At 40.1% G+C, this 6,601-nt stretch overlaps 1 protein-coding gene across 14 annotated transcripts in view; it reads right to left on the bottom strand.

The window, feature by feature from the left end:
* Nucleotides 1-6,547, bottom strand: part of DENND4A (DENN domain containing 4A) — a 100,296-nt gene extending 93,749 nt beyond the window's left edge. For 7 of the 14 annotated variants that reach the window (XM_074327531.2, XM_074327532.2, XM_019725585.3 and 4 more), the window contains exon 1: nucleotides 6,270-6,537. The gene's annotated coding sequence lies outside the window, so the exon portion shown is untranslated. Of the gene's footprint in view, nucleotides 1-6,269 lie in introns of all 14 variants that reach the window. The other 7 variants (XM_074327534.2, XM_019725590.3, XM_019725589.3 and 4 more) reach the window with 4 other exon arrangements.
* Between the last annotated feature and the right edge of the window lie 54 nt (nucleotides 6,548-6,601).

Consider the following 6,601-nt stretch of genomic DNA (forward strand, 5'->3'; position numbering starts at 1 on the left):
AAGAGATTTGGAAACCTCAAAAAACAAACTTCACTAACACTGGTAACTATCTTGAATAAATTTAAAAACAAATAAAAAAGCCTCTTGTAACAGAGTGAAATGCTCGGCCTCTCTGACTCCATCTTGCTCAAGTCCACTTTGTTCCCAGGGCCTTCAGGATAATAGCTTCTTGCATATAGACATGCTAATCATTACAGGAATTCTGTTTGCGGCCTGAGTGTTACAAAAGCAGCTCCACACTGGAAAATGCCTCGAATGAGGAGATACGGGAAGTATGTATTTATTGTTTATCAAAGATTTATGGGAACCTCATGACTGGACTCACTTCAAGGCGGGTCAACATACTAAGCACAATCTTTCTCCGTCCCCTGCTGAGACCCAGCTGTCTGTGATAGTCAGTCACCTCTTGCCCCTCCCGTTTCCCCATGCCCGTGACATAAAAGAAGCCTGACCTCTGTACTTCCTTAAGATGGAGTTGAGGTACCACTAAGTCTCCCATCTTGTCGGTGGGCACCTTACTGATCAATAACCTTCTTTACTCCAAACCCTGACGCTTTGAGTTTTGGCCTTTTGAAGCGTTGGGCACACAGACTTTAAACCAGTAACACTCTTATAAATCAGTAAGAAAAAGACAGCCCAATTAAAAACTACGTAAACGTACAGGCAAATCATTGAAGAGATAACCAAAAATGCTGACACCTAAGAGAAGATGAAGTGAAATAAAAATAGAAATGAAATGCCATTTCACACCAGTCAGATTGGAAAATACTGTATCAAAGAGTCTGACAACACTAACTGCTGGGAAGGATATGGAGAAAGAGAACTTGTTTGTCAACATCCTATAAATATCTTGTAAAGGAAAAATGCTTATATCCTAAGACGCTGCAATTTGACAATCAGGTATACGACCTGGAGAAACTCTGGCATATTGCTTCAGGAGATACAAGGAGGTTTATGAGACACTGTTTATAATAGATAAGAAATAAAAACAATCTAAATGCTCATCAACAGAGGAAATAATAAATTGCAGTATGCTCATTCAAGGAAACACTATACACCAGTCAAAAAGAATGAACTAAACCTATAGGATCAACAAGGATTGAGGGGGGGGAAAAGTAAAATGAAAAAACCAAGTTTTAAAATACATCTACCATGACACAATCACATTAATAGCTGCTTAAATTTATCAGCATGTTAAAAAAAAAGAAGTGCCAGGCACCGTTTCAATCCCTTTCTATAAAGAAATTAATTTACTTTTTACAACAACCTTATGAGGTGGACACTTCTATTATCCCTGTGTGATAGATGAGGATAAGGAGGCATGGCAAGGTTTAAAAACGTGCCTAAGGTCACAAAACTAGTAAGTAGCAGAATCAAGATTCAAACTAGGGGAGTATGGCTCCAGAGTCCACATTCTTAAAAAGCATCCAAAGAAATGCCATGTTCATATATTTTATAGTTCATTAAAAGGTAAACTGGAAGGATACATATTTAATTTATGCCTCTGAGAGGGGATCTGAGGAGAGAGGGAAAGGATGAAATTGGGGAGAATAAAAGGGACTTTAACTTGATCAGCAATGTTCAAGTACATGATAAAGATCTCTACTGCTCTTTTAGAATTCAGTGTGATAACTATGATTTACATGGTTTTTTTATACTAAACATATATCTGAAGCAAAAATTTTGTATAGTGGACACGTATTTACTACTTTTTCTGTATTTTTAAAACTTTTCAAAAATAAAAATGTCTCATCTACTATAAAACAATATTACAACAAAAATAAAAAGAAATTTAAGACATTTCCAATCTCCCTATTTCAGCTTGATTTGGAAATGAGCACAGCTAAACTGTACTTTTATGTGTGTATATATACACTTTAACATACACATGGAAAATGTATTTTTACATGGATCAAAAGAGATACTAAATCAGAAACAGTATCTCTTATTATACATTTTGATGACTCACTATTCTCGGTGAAAATAGCACTAGCAGGAAAACTCCCTTGATATCTTTCTACCTCGTTTTTCTTGATAACGTGTTTCCCCAAAAATAAGACGTAGCCGGACAATCAGCTCTAATACGTCTTTCGGAGCAAAACTTAATGTAAGACCTGGTCTGATTTTACTATAATATAAGACTGGGTATAATATAATATAATATAATATAATATAATATAATATAATATAATATAATATAATATAATATATAATACCGGGTCTTATGTAATATAATATTATATAAGACCAGGTCTTTAATATAATATAAGACCTGGTCTTCTTTAATTTTTGCTCCAAAAGACACATTCGAGCTGATTGTCCAGCTAGGTCTTTCTTATTTTGGGGGAAACACAGTAGTTTGTCTCTTCTCTCTGTTTCTTTCTACCTGTTTGTGCTTTTTAAAAGAAGGAAGCAAGAAGGTACCAAGAGATTGTCATACACTTTAACTATAACAGTAACAGCCACAGATGAACATATATGCAGCACTTCAGAATATAAGATTCCCCAACATACAATCAAGTAATGTCCCAAAAATGTACTTGTAAACTGGTTGTCTGGAACTCAGAACATATTTTCCCATAAAGAAAGTAAAAAGAGAATATGAGAACCAGGAAAAAGATATTAGGTTGGTGCAAAAGTAATTGCGGTTTTTGCAATTGTTTAACCTTTTAAACAGCAATTACTTTTGCACCAACCTAATACCACCTGACGTACAAGGCCGTGAGCACTAAAACAGGAAAAACAGAGTGCACAATATGCCCTGATGGCCCAAGAAGAAAAGAAAGTGTTCTCAATCACAGTTTGAGGATGGAAATCATGTCTCATTCACCTCTGTATCCTCAGTGACTAGCAAAGTACAGTTGACCCTTGAATAACACTGGTGTGAACTGTATGAATCCACTTATAAGTGGATTTTTTCAATAAATAAGGTAAACGTATTTCTCTTCCTTGTGGTTTTAATAACGTTTTCTTTTCTCTAGCTTATTTTATTGTAAGAACACAGCATATAATACATGTACAAAATATGTGTTAATCGACTGTTTATGTTATTGGTAAGGCTTTAGGATTAGTAGTCAAGTGGTTGGGGAGTCAAAAGTCAGAGTGGATTTGTAACTGCACAGGGCAAGGAGGTTTTGGCGCTCTGAATCCTCGCAATGTTCAGGGTCAACTGTACCTGGCATTTCATAAACATTCCAAACAAACCTGCTGCTGCTGACTGATGAGGCAATGAGAAACAGGCTGAGTCAAACAGTCCATCAATAGGTGGCACTGTCAACACAGAACAGTTTGAGTGTAAAAACGCAAACAGAAAAGTGGTTGGAGTGTAATAATGTGCACTTTTTTTGTAAATACATGCACATTTGTAAAATTACTACCAGGTTGGTGCTGGTAACTAGAATGCCTTCACCTAAATTATTAGCTCTTAACATTATTGTGTATTGCATAAGCACCATATTTTGAGTTAGTTTGCTAATATGAATTCTAAAATAGTTTCTCTATTGGAGCTGTGGTTATATGGAATTTTCAGGATTTTTCCTATGACCCGTGAAAATATTTTAATGTCATTTCTGTGATTAGTAGAGTAATACTATTCACAAGACAGAATACAGAAAAGTATAAACATTAAAATAAAAATTACATACAATCCTAGCATCCAGAGGTAACATCTTTTAATATTTTATGTACTTCCTGCCAATCATTTTGCTACATGTGATTTTATAAATAACAACATAGCATATATTTCCTTATATTCTGATTTTTCCTCAACATAGTATACTTTCTCGTGTCAGTAAATATTTTTGAAAATAACTTTTAATAACTGCACCCATCACCTGGATTAATTATCATTAATTTCAATATCCCTCTAGTTTATGGCATTTTGACTGTTATAAATTTTTCACTATTATAGTAATGCACTATATAAATTAAACTTTGCATATATATAAAGTTCAACAGTGCTGTTTTAGGATTCAAAGTTATAACTATTGTATGTTGTAATAAAATGTGGCGTGCTCGACCTCTTCCCAACCCACAAATTCTACTGAGCAATAATAACTTGGGCATTAAACAAAAAAAGGAAGAAATTTTTATCAACTTTTCTTCAGTCATTCTCTTTTTCTATATCCAGTAAGAAAGGGCAAAGTCCCATAAAGATAAGTCTCTGACATCAGAGAGGACAAGAAGAATAAGTCAATTTTCCTGCTAGAGCCACTTTGGTTTTCCACTTAGAATAATAAACCACGGATTTAAACAGGAATAGCACAAAATGCGTAATATATCAAATATCTCTATGTTGGTGCTTAAAGCCAAGTTTTTATTGTATGTAGACTGCTTAGAAAAAGTCTGTAAACAACAAAGATAATGTAACTAATATCAATCAATGAGAAAACAGTAAATTTTCTTTTACAATTCTGTCATGATTTTTATTATTTTTGAATGAATTAATATGTCATATACTTTATCTCTTCCTTCTTATAGCTGCCTGATTATTCCAAATATTATTCAAGCTGCCATAAATAGGCCAACAGCTACAGGAGCTTAAGAATCAATAACTAAGCCAGCGGTAATTCATGTGGAAAAGTTCAGAACAGGTCAGCATCAGCTTTCTGGCTCTCCTGCACAAATGGAAAATTGATATCACTTCACCAGTTTTCAAAAGTGTAAATTTATGTACATAAACTCAAAACTCAGGCCAAAATTTACCTATATTTATTCCCTGTATTGGGCTGGTATCAAGATCAATTAACTTCCCTAACAAGTACATTCTTACGAAATTCCACAATGTAAGAGATCTATGTTTAATCATTCAGAAAAAGAAAATTACGTAACATATAGTATATATAATGATGCTAATAATATATTCTACTCTGGACTCCTAGTTGAGAGCTGCAGTGCAAAGGGAAATTGTGAAAATGATGTCAAAATTGCCCAAAACGTTTGATTTTGGCCAAAATACAATCTTTTGTTTCACCCTAAGTTCAAACGGTTCAAATAGATCCGAAATTCTGTATTAAGTTTCAAAAGCTGAATCCCAGAACTATCTACTTAAACATAAACGGAATAATTTGCCCAAAGTCTTTATTTATTACCCACTCATAGGTCTCCCAGAGACTACTTTTTACAATAATCTCAAATGGGCTACAATAGATTAGTGTAACCTGGGCTACGCTGTTTACAGGTGGCTCCGCCTCCTTCCACCGAGAGGAGAGAAGAGGTAGACTAGGGCAAGCAGAAAACAGAAAGAGACTACATACACCAAACAACAGTTTGTAATCTCGTAAAATTGCTTTTGTACACTTGGGCTACTATTTTCATTAATGCATAATACATTTTCAAGAACAACATATTCACGGAGTAATACAATTTCTGCCCTCACGGGTTTCTAGATGACTGACACGCGTTTTCTCCGCAAATAAATACATGCCTGTTGACGGATGCCCGCCCTTGCTGTAGCAAACAAGAAATAACTGTCCTGCAAGACAAAAACACTTCTCTAGGGCTCCGGGCATAACCATACGTTTGCTTAAAAGCACACTGAGACAGTAATAAAAATCTCCCAGCACATCTGTCATTTAAAAGCACGATCATGAAAAGCTGCCGCTGCGACCCAGTTTTAGGTCACACGCTCTTTCCTTTTTTTCTCCTCACCCAGAATGCGATCAACTTCAAAGGGAATGGTGGCAACCAGGAATCGTTTCACCGCCTCCCCCCGGCCCCCACCAAAGGCTTTGGGGTGGAGGGGAACCGATGGACCCGGAGGCTGACCCAGCTCACGCCGGCCAGGGTAGGCTAAGCAGTCCCCCGGGAGGAAAACCGGGTCTCCAGGGACCCGCCAGGCTCCCGCGGCAGCCTGTCTGAAATACCGGGCAGGTGGGATTCCGGGAAGCCACCTCCGTCTTACGTAACCGGCTTGTCAAAATCCCAGCTCCAGGACCTCCCCTCTCACCGCCCCCGTCCCCACCCCCACCTCCCAGCACCGCGAGCCCCAGGCCATCCCCGAATAGAAAACCCGAATGAAAACACTGGGGACCCCCCACGCGTCCGACGCAGAGGCGCGGGTGCTCCTCTCAGCACCCGGGCGCTATCCCGGGGCGGATCGAGCCCGCGGAGGATCGCCCGGCTCTGAGAAGCCCCCGGACCGAGGTCGCGACCATCCACGCCACCTCTCCGAGCCCAGCCAGCCCCGCTCCGCATCCACGGCTGTCACCGCTCCGGGCCGTGACAGCTCCACTCGCCGCCGCTGTCCGCGTCGCCGCCCCCGCACTCACCTCACCGGGGGCTTCTGCGCGAGCAGCGGGTCGAGCTTGTAGAGCGGTGCCCGGTCCCCTCACGAGCAGCAGCGGGACACGAGGGGCTGAATGCCGCGGCGATCAGAGCCCGCTTAGCTCATCCCCAGCCCGGCGCTCCGCCCTGCGCGGCACCCCCGCCCGCCCAGGCCGCCGTCTCTGTCAGACGGGACTCCCCCTCCCCTTGCGGCCGCCGCAGCCTCCGCCTCCTTCTCTGGTTCCAGCAGCTGCGGCCGCCGCGGCGGCGACCCGCGCCATCTTGGCAGTGACGGAAGGAGCGGGGGCGGGATCGCGGCCCGCAAGGGCCAATCGCG

This window comes from Rhinolophus sinicus, chromosome 3 (assembly GCF_057876585.1).
Source record: "Rhinolophus sinicus isolate RSI-liver-muscle chromosome 3, RSI-T2T, whole genome shotgun sequence".
Lineage (NCBI taxonomy): Eukaryota > Metazoa > Chordata > Mammalia > Chiroptera > Rhinolophidae > Rhinolophus > Rhinolophus sinicus.